This window comes from Bison bison, unplaced genomic scaffold, assembly GCF_000754665.1.
Source record: "Bison bison bison isolate TAMUID 2011002044 unplaced genomic scaffold, Bison_UMD1.0 scf7180017864375, whole genome shotgun sequence".
NCBI lineage: Eukaryota > Metazoa > Chordata > Mammalia > Artiodactyla > Bovidae > Bison > Bison bison.
The window spans coordinates 2,197,018-2,207,075 of record NW_011494947.1 but is presented as its reverse complement, the minus strand read 5'-3'; the positions used below and the strand labels follow the sequence as shown (position 1 = coordinate 2,207,075).

General features: G+C 55.1%; 1 protein-coding gene across 1 annotated transcript in view; it reads right to left on the bottom strand.

Annotated features, from left to right (window-relative positions):
- The window catches only part of FAM78A (family with sequence similarity 78, member A), a 12,287-nt gene that overhangs the window by 1,219 nt on the left and 1,010 nt on the right, over positions 1–10,058 (bottom strand). The gene's annotated exons all lie outside the window — the stretch shown is intronic.

Here is a 10,058-nt window from a genome sequence, read left to right as displayed (position 1 = left end):
AGGTCCTGGTGGCTGGTGGATCAGCCACATGCAGCCCTGTGGTTTCAGTGAGGGCAGAGGCCACTGATCGTGAGAGGCTGGGGGTCGAGGGGCCTCTCCTGAACACACAGCACATCAGGGCACCCTGCCTGGGAGTACAGAGGGCAGGGAGTTTCTTTCTCTTGCTTTAGGGGCTAACAGGAAGCTTCAGGGCCCAGTGGCTGTGAGGTCGGCACTTCTAAGAGTGATTCCAGTCCCTCCATTGACCAGCACGTGACCTAGGTCAAATGCCTGCGCTCCCTGAGCTTTGGTATTAGCACCTGGACCAAAGGCACAGGAACCAGTGCCCAGAGCCCTCGCTCAGACTCTGTCCCCTCCCCTCCAAGTCTCCTCCACCACGTGTGGGTCTGGGCTCCCTGGCCCCCTGCCCAGCATGGTCAGCATCATAGGTAGTACCCCCTTCTTTCTGCTCATGTCAGCCTAGAAGAAGAAGCACAGTATGGCCTGAATTGCTCCCACCCAGTCAGCCCATCTTCGGAGCAGCAGAACCAAGAAAACCTAAACAGCCCATCTCAAAACACCACACTCAGTCCCTGCCTCCGGGCCAGCTATACAATCAATGCCTCCTGGCCTTGCTGCAGCTGTCGGGGAACCTGCACTTGCAGCTTCAGGCCCAGCTGAGTACCAGCAGTACTTGGTCAGCCCGTCTTGCTTTCAGGGGTCTCAGTCTTCCTGGGGTGGAAGGAGGCGGCTGGGCTGTCTGTGGAGTTCAGACTCAAGAAACCTACTGGACTTGCTCAAAGTCTCAGCCACCCTCTCACTGGTGTGACACCCTGAGCAAAGTCCCTATACCCCCTGGGTCCCAGACTCATCACCTTGTCCCACCTGGGGTCACGGAAGGATTCAGGCAGGAACATGCCAGCCCAGGGCAGGGCACAGGACAAAGGCCAGTGACTGGTGTCTGCTGGCACTCCTGTCGCCATGGCTATTGCTATAATAATAGCTCTCAGACAGAAGAGGACACTGGCCTGTCCCAAGTCACTCTGAGGACACGTGTGGCTGGACAGCAGCATTCGGGGAACCCACCCGTTAGAGACTCACCAACAATCACCTCCACCCCACTAGGCAGATAAAGTAAGGAAAGCTACAGGTGGGGGTCTTTTTCCTCAGTGATTCCGCTGGGCAGTGAGACCTGGGCGCCTGCCACACCAGACGCTCTGCCCCCAGAATTCTGCACCTGTGTACACTAGCAGTTCTCTCCAGAATATATATTACAAAATGTATTTTTATTCACAGCAGCACTGTTCACAGTAGCCCAAATGTGGAAGCAACCCAAGTGTCCATCACTGGACGATGGATAAAGTGGTCTGTCCATTACAATGGAATATTATTCACCCTTAAAAAGCAAATTCCGACACACGCTACACCATGGATGAACCTTGACATCATGCGAAGTGAAATAAGTCAGACACAAGAGGACAAACACTGTGTGATTCCACATATATGAGGCCCCTCGAGGACTCAGATTCAGAGACAGAAAGCAGGATGTGGTTGCCGGGGGCTAGGGGAGGGGCACGGACAGCCAGGGTCCCACGGGTGCAATCTCAGTTGGGGAAGATGAAAAATTTCTGGAAATAGATGCACAACAGAGTGGATGTTTTTAATACCCCTGAACTTAAAAATGGTTAAGATGATAAATTTTATATATATCTTTGTTGTTTTGTTTAATCACTCAGTCGTGTATGATTCTTTGTGATCCCATGGACTGCAGCCCGCCAGTCTCTGTCCTTGGGAATTTCCAGGCAAGAATACTGGAGTGGGTTGCCATTTCCTCCTGCAGGGGATCTTCCCACAGGGATCAAAGCTGCGTCTCCTGCATTGGCGGGCAGATTCTTTACCACTGACCCACCAGGGAAGCCCACGTATAACTTAATCATAATTAAAAATGCATTCCTGAGATGTAGCATTTAATGTTGCTGCTGCTGCTAAGTCGCTTCAGTCGTATCCGACTCTGTGTGACCCCATAGACGGCAGCCCACCAGGCTCCCCTGTCCCTGGGATTCTCCAGGCAAGAACACTGGAGTGGGTTGCCATTTCCTTCTCCAATGCATGAAGGTGAAAAGTGAAAGTGAAGTCACTCAGTCGTGTCTGACTCTTAGCGATCCCATGGACTGCAGCCTACCAAGCTTCTCAGTCCGTGGGATTTTCCAGGCAAGAGTACTGGAGTGGGTTGCCATTGCCTTCTCCGATCATTTAATGTTAGCAATTAGTAAATGTGGTCACTACTGGAGGGATAATTAGGAATGTGATTTTTGCTAATTTTTCTGTTTATTTCATTAAAAAGGTCACAAATTAGCGTAACACCTGTCTCATAGGCCATCTCCAGCCCGGGGCCCTGAGCTCGTCAGACTCCAAGGAAGGAGGTCACAGTTGTGAACCTGGAGATTCAGCTGTCCCAGGGGGATGGCCGCCACGGACCAGAGAAGAGGGTCAGGGTCCCTGTCCTGAATTTCTCAGAAGCCCATGTCCCACCTGCATCCAGCCTCCTGGAAGGCACCCACTCTACCTTCTCATGGTGTTTCACTCTTAAAAATTGTTTTTTGGTTTTTTTTAAGGCGGAAAGCCATCTCGCCAAAGGCCCCCTTTCACTTCCTAAGAGCTGGCTTGTTTGGGGGAGTAGGGCTTGGTACCCGCATGGCCCCCCTCTCTCTGTGTCTCAGCCTCTGACCCCAAAGCTTCAGGTTCCCTTTCCCCTAGCAGCCCCCCCAGATGCCCACGCGCTGGCTCAGTCACAGACGGGTGACGTCCCCATGAGCGAGCAGACAGCCCTGTCTCACGTGGCGTATTACTCAGAACCAGGGCCAAGGGCGTCTGTTTTCACATCATCACAGGCCAGCTGAGCTAGCTGTGGTCTCGGTCCAGTCTCCGAGTCGAGGCGGTACGAGGGGGCGTGGGTAAGGGCACAGTAGCTGAGGGATGTGGGCCAGCCCGGGGCCAGTACCACCCTGGCTACCAGCTCTGGTCAAGTCACAGATGTCAGCTCCACATGGGTCCACCGTGGTAATCACACCCACCTTCCAGGTTTCTGTGATGATTAAACCTGTCGACACATACCACCTGGTACGCGATAAACAGCAAAACGTGGAAACTCCCGGAGAACATCTGAGGGAGGCGTGCCTCTCACACTAATGGATTTGCCAGCCCCGATGTGACCTGAGGCCTTCTGACCTCATTTATGTTTCCAAATTATCTGGGCTCTGAAAGGAATAGTTTCATACAGTTCCTGCCTTGAAGACTTCCTGTTTGTTCTGCAGGGACCTCGGGCTTCGAGGCAGACCCTTGGTTTTCCGCTCCCAGCACACCCTGAGCCTTCTGGTTTGCAAGGTGAGGACAGTACAGCTACAGATGTCACCGAAAGGTCTGGGCAAGGCTCTCAGGTCCACACGGATGCCCAGCCAGCACCAGATCTAGGTGAGGAGGGGGACTTGTGAACACAAGCAACCACCCATCTCTGCCCAGCGCCTCCTGTCCAGACCCCAGGGCAGGTCCTATCAGGCCTCCCACAGGGGAGCAGGGGACATGGTCTCCCCCATGTCCTCTCCCCCTTTGCTCGCCGGCCTACACAGGTCTTCAGGGCGACAGTGGCCACAGGATGTGTGGCACCAGCACAAAGTGAAAGTTGTTCAAAAGTTAAGAACTGCCACGTGGTAACCATGGAGCCAGGCACCAGGCCGGGGGCCCTTCAGAGCACAGGACCCCGCTGTGCCCACGCCCAGGAAACTGGCCCGCTTCCCGTCACTCTCCCGCCCTCATCCTGGAGGTGTGGGAAAGCAGAGGACGGCAGGCAAGTCCAAGCTTCAAGCCGGACTGCAGATGCTTTCTGGGGCCTGCTGGCAGCACATCTGAGCCAGACTCCTGAATTCCCCTCAAACCCCGCTCCTTCTGCAGCGCCATCCAAAAGCCACTCAACAAACGTCTGCAGGAACCCCCACGGGTGCTGGCCACCCCGCCGTGGCGACCCGGTCATCGGCGATGTTGGGGGCCCTGCACCCTCTGGATGCCCGAATCCATCCCTGACTGCCCCCTCACCTTCAGACTGCCCCCCGCACCCCCCCGCCTCGTCCCTGGCCACAACCCTTCACCTCTCCCAGGTCTCCTCCTGCCCTCTGCCAAGCTCTCCTCCCTGAAACACAAGTGATCTTTAAAAACACAAAACGGATGGCACACTTCCTTCCTCCAACCCCTTTAAATCTGCCGTGACCCCCCTTCCTCATGGCCCTGAAAGTCAGATGCAGGCGAAGCTGAGGGCCCCCAGGTGCATGCCTGCACGCGTGCGCACACAGTCTGCAGCATGCAGACGCTCCAAGCAGTACGACTGACGGGGAGTGAGTCTGAAGGGGTTACAAAAGGCCTTCCCTGCAGGCCAGAGAAGGGGTTGAGGCTGTGCCAAAGGGCACCCACAGAGGCTGGGGAGGGTCACCCTATGGCCCCAGGCCCAGCCACCAGCCCGAAGTTGGCTGTGCTCAAAGGCCTGTGGGTAGAGAGGGAAGGAACCCAGAGGTGCCCAGAGACCAGAGGTGTGACCCTCCTGTGGGCACTGTTTCCTCCCACCTCACCGTTCCCTCTGCCCAGGCCGCAGTCCCAGGGCCTGCCACGTGGGGAAAGGCCCCAACAGCACCTGTTTCAGTTTTCAGTTTTAAAAGCTGTGTTTTGTTTTGTTTTTAAAAAGCAAGCCATAGAGAAGTACCCAAAGTGAGAAACGTGAATCCTGCCTTCTGGGCCGCCCCCTTCCTCGGCAAGGTTACTCACCACACCCCACTCTGGTGAACATCCTTGTGAAGCTTTCTCCCTGCACATACCCAGTATATGTTCAGTTTTTAGTGACAGAATCTTGATGCGAGCCCCTCTTCGTCCTATGTAGCAGCCTCGCCATACTCTGCCCTGGAGACAGGACACTGGGGGTGTTCGTGGCTCTTTGCCACGATGGCCGGGGCTGGAGTTTCTGCCCGCACACACGTCCTTTCTGCCCCGCTCCTTCCATTCATGTATTCATTGACTCATTTGTTCAGTAGACATTTTTATGTGCTTACTACCTGCCAGGCACCAGGCCAGGGGCTCAGTTTCTGTTAAGAGACGCCAGAACTACTGGGTTGGCCAAAAAGTTCATTCAGGCATTTCCGCAACACAAAGAACCCGAACAACAGTGCCAGAGTTGAAGGTCCCGTGTACTTATAATTCTGAAAGCTCATCTTCCAGAAGCTGCCCACATTGTACCCCCCACACCAGGCATTACTGATCCTTTCCATTTTTAACCCAGATCCTATCAGCGGAGAAAAAAAAAGCATCTCCCCATTTCATTTGCCACTCCCCTGATCATGGCGGTGGCCGGTGCCTCCCCGCACAGCCCGGGAGACGCCAGCTTCTGTTTTCTGCCCTCAGAAGGCGAGGGTGGGCATGATCGCCAGGCGGGGGCCGGCCCAGGGGCAGTTCTTTTGGGGTCGGGCAGTACCCCCGCCCCCAACTTCCTCCCACCCCAAAGCCTGGAAACGAGGACTTCCCTCTCCGGCCTCCACCAGGGCCCCGCAGATGGGGGAGGCCGCCTTCCGGGTGCAGAGAGGAAGTACCGTCCCCAGTTGTTCTGCCCGGCCCCCCGGGCAGGCCCAGGCCGCAGGAAGAGGCCACGTGGTCACCAGGCCATGCCTCCTGACCCGGCCCCAGACCTGCTGGAGCAGAGCAAGCCTCCTAGGGCAAGTGGCCTCGGGTCTGAGCAGCCCCAGCCTCAGCATCAGTGAGGACCTCTTGGACTCCTTGGGAGACCAGAGAGAGACCGGGGAGCCAGGCAGAGGCCCCTCCACCCCTGCCAGGCCCTTTCCCACTGGCCTCGTCATCCTGCTCAAGTCATCGCAGGTCTGGCTGCAAAAACCCTGAGAGGTCTCATCGCCAGAGATTCCCATGCTCTAGGCGGGTATGGGAAGCCGAACCCAAAAGAAGAAGAGCAACGACTCTAACACAGCAATCTGTGCTGATTCCTTGCCGGGCGCTGTGTAACTGATGATGAATGAATGCTAGTTATGATAGGGATAGCAACTATGCAACCAGTGCTTTGTATACGCAGACACTGTGCTGAGTCCTCATCAGGCACTATCTCATTTAGTCCCTCAACAACCCCATTTCACAGATGGGAACAGTGAGGCTCATAAAGGTTGGGAACTTGGCCTGAGCTTGCCGTACCTGTGGATGGTGGAGCTGGGGGGCCACGCCCTGCTGAACAAGGGCACGGGCAGGTGGCATTGTCAATCCAGAGAGACCCCCATGTCTTGAGCTGTTCTCCTCCCCTCACCCCAAGCCTGCCCTTTGGCAAAACCTGGAGCCAGAGCCGGCCTTGACTTTGACTTTGGCCGTGAGCCAGATTCCCTGGGGGCTCCAGCGGGAGGGCAAATTAGGGATAATGTGAAGCGTCCCACACACAAGGGAGAAATTGGGACTTGTCACTTGGAAGATTGTGCCAGCTGACAGGTGGCGGCTAAGGATTGCGGAGGACGGGGCTGTGGAGGCAGGCATCTCCAACAGTATTTTTTTTGGGGGGGGTAGCTTTTAAAGCAATGTGGGCTGAACCCCAAACGATATAGAATCCTCTCAAGCTGGCACAAGAAACTCACCATTTTCTAGCTCTCCTCTTTAAGCTGGGGCATTACTGGGGTTTGGCGTGTGGCATTGTTTCACTGCAAACATTTCCAACCCACAATGTCATTCAAAAGGGTTCTCCTCCTGGATTAGAGATTAATTTCAAGCAGGGATAATGTTTGGGGGTATTACGGGTTTTGGTTAAGTATTTGGAATTAATATTTTTAATACAAGAACAGAAACCCTAACCTAACCTTTGCACCTGGCCATCCGCTCCCCAGGCCTTTAAAGCCCAGGGGGGCTTCATTTTAAGGCTTCAAATTGCCTGGGTCTAGCCCAGCAGTTCTCAACCAGGGGTGACTTTTCACCCCTCCTGGGGACATCGGGCAGTGTCTGGAGACATTTTTGGCTGTTAGGATTGGGGGAGGGAGGCTCCTGGCATTGAGTGGGTAGAGACCAGGGACACTGCTCAATATCCTGCAACGCGCAGGACAGCCCCAGTCCCAGCAAAGTTAAGGGGCAGCTCCGGGCAGCCTGAGGCCACTGGTCACCCCACCTCTCACCACCCCTGACTTTCCTTCACATCACGGGGCTTAAAAAAGTGAAGAAGCCTCGTTATCACAGGAGGTTTGGGATAGGGAAGAGTCTTTCCATCCCATCAAAATGCTTCCATCTGGGACTTCCCTGGCAGTCCAGTGGTTAAGACTCTGAGCTTCCAATACAAGGGACGTGGGTTCAATCCCTGGTTGGGGAACGAAGATCCCATATGCTGCGTAGCAAAAACAAAATGCTTCCATTGGTATTCAAGCAGGCACAGCTGTCCAGGCTTTTTCTGGAGACCAGAGCCTCCCCACCGGCCAGAGGAACCATGCTACTTGCTAATTCAGTTTCTTAATACAGTTTTGTTGATTAATAATCAAGCAGTTTCCAACTGTGCATTTCAGCCACAGGGCAGTCACCTACAGCTGTCCTCTCCTCGAATCCTCCCAGCAGCCTACAGGCACTTCTAACTCCCCATCCACAGATGGCAAAGTCTAACCTCCAAGAGGCAACTTGCTGAGGCCCCAGAGCCAGCACTGGGGTCATCCTGACCCCAGAGACTGAACTCATTAATGGCCAGTCCCTCCTGCCCCTCCAGGGAGCCTCCAACTCTGCTCTTTCTCTGGGGCTGGTCCCATCTCCACCGGGACCTCAGTGGACCCTGGATAAGGAGGTCCGTAGGACACAGGGGTCCCTACACTGAGATGTGTTCCGAGAATGGGAGAGAACAAAAGGAAACACATACAGAATGAGGAAAACGGCTTTCAACCACTTGAAAACTCAAATCACACGACTCACACTGTTAACTGTTAAATTCTTAAGTCAGGGAATAGGCTCTGTGTGAAAGAGGAAGACCTGGGCTGGGGAGAAAATTCAGCACGAGGAGTAATTTACATCTATCTGAATTCAGCCACGATTCTTTTTACAGGTTCCGTCACCCACTCCCTGTCTGACAGGAGGATCATCACAGTAACGACAGTGTTACAGACAATAGTCACCTGCAGTAAGTATCTACTGTGGGCTTGGCGCAGGGCCGAGAGCTTGACCAATGTCACCTCCCATAACTCAATAAGCCCATGCTGCAAGGCCTATGACTGGCCCCGATTTGCAGACGAGGAAACCGAGGGTCAGAGTGGCTAAGGTCACACCCTGGAAAGTGACAGAGCCTGGACTGGAGCCCAGGTCCGCTTGACTGCAGTCTAGGTGTGCGCTCGGTTCCTCTAACCAGGAACCAAGGACTGGCACAGACAGAGAAAGGTCAGCTCAGGTCTCCTGACGCAGGCCTGCCTCCAGCCATAGTGCCCGAACGGACCTGGAGCCACCAGAGGTAGCCCAAGGCCTTGAAGACTCACGGGTGGGGAAACTGAGGCTCCGGGCCAGGCCTGCTCCCTCCCCACCACACAGCAAAACTCAGTCCCTTCAACCCTCCGCAACTTTCCTCTTCCTGGTGCTCACAGGAGGACGGAACTTTCCAAGTTCAGAAGGACCCTCTGACTTCCCTATTCCTTCTCGGGAAGAAAACAAGCTTAGCCTAAAAGCCTAGAAAAACCCTTGTGTCTTGCCAGTTGTCCCAGATGCCCTGCAAAGCCTGAGAATATTTTGGGCTTAAGACTTCTTAGGGAAGGTCCACACCAAGTAACTAAGAAGCGTATTTCCCTTCTTGGGAGGGAAAGTCAGTACCATCTCCCGCCACCGCCGCCAACCCCGCCTGGTTTAATAACCACTTGGAGAGTCAGACCAGAGCATAGATGTCAGGTAGACAGAGGGGAGCTGATGAGTGTCCAGATATGGCCCACGTGCCTCTTGGGGTGGCCGTGGTTACACCTAGTTTTCAGTTTTTCCGTGATCCTCCTGTTGCCCTTGTAACATCAGAGTCACAGGTGGAGAAGCCACAAGATTTGGTGTCCCCTCCCCATCCTCTCTAATTTCAGGTGGCTCCAGGGGTTCTTACATCAGTTTCAAGTCTGAGGGCAAGTCTGCTACAGGACGGGGGAGGTGTGTTGCAGGGGTGGATCCCGAGAGAGAGGCTGTGGGCGAGCATCCATGGCCACTCCCAGGGGTCTAGTTGGGGGGCTGCCTGGTGCCTTCAGAAGCCTCCTCGTGCTCAGAAACAGCTATTGTCATCACCCTGTCTTAGGCACCCCTTCAAGTTAAGTCACTTCCCTCTCTGTCTACCACTGCTCTTTGCACACTCAGGGTGACCATCTCTAAGATCAGGGCACCTGCCAGGATCCTAAGAGGCCTCACCAAGCGCTACATTACCCCGAGGACATTCTAGAGACCGGGCTGGAGAGAAGAGGTCAGTGGGCTCCTCTCAGCTGTTAGGGGCCCCCTGGAGCCCTCTGCACACTGATGATGGAGGTCCACAGAAAGTGGCCTGCTGCCCCAGAGAGAGAGAACACTGCACTGCAACGCAAACCAAGTTTCTAAAACCCTCTACAACAAAACTCTATCCTGAACAGAGCAGAGCATCCCCCCAGGTCTTGATGTGCCTCCGAAAATACAGGGGGACAAGATCAGGCTCAACACAGAGCCCTGCATGCTAACTCTGGAGGCTGTGGAAGCCCATCTCTCCTTCCCTGAGTGCCCACTATGACCACGTGGGCTGGTGGAGGCCTGAGCCGGGCCAAGCCCCTGCCCCTCCAGTGACCCGGGACAGCACGCCTGCTTTGCCAAAGAGGCACCCGATGGAGTGTCCCTCTGCTTCCTGGGCATCTTGCGGGGAGGGAGATGGGAACCCTGGGGGGGCCAGGGACAGTGGAAGGGAAGGTCCTAGAGCCGTGACCCCGACCTGAATCAACAGGCAAGCCCTCTAGGTCGCCTGGCCGAGGAGGACTGAGAGCACTTCCACGCCTGCCTCATGCTTCCCTCTGGCCCTGGAGAGACCCCTCTGTAGTCACCCCCCCACCTCCCCC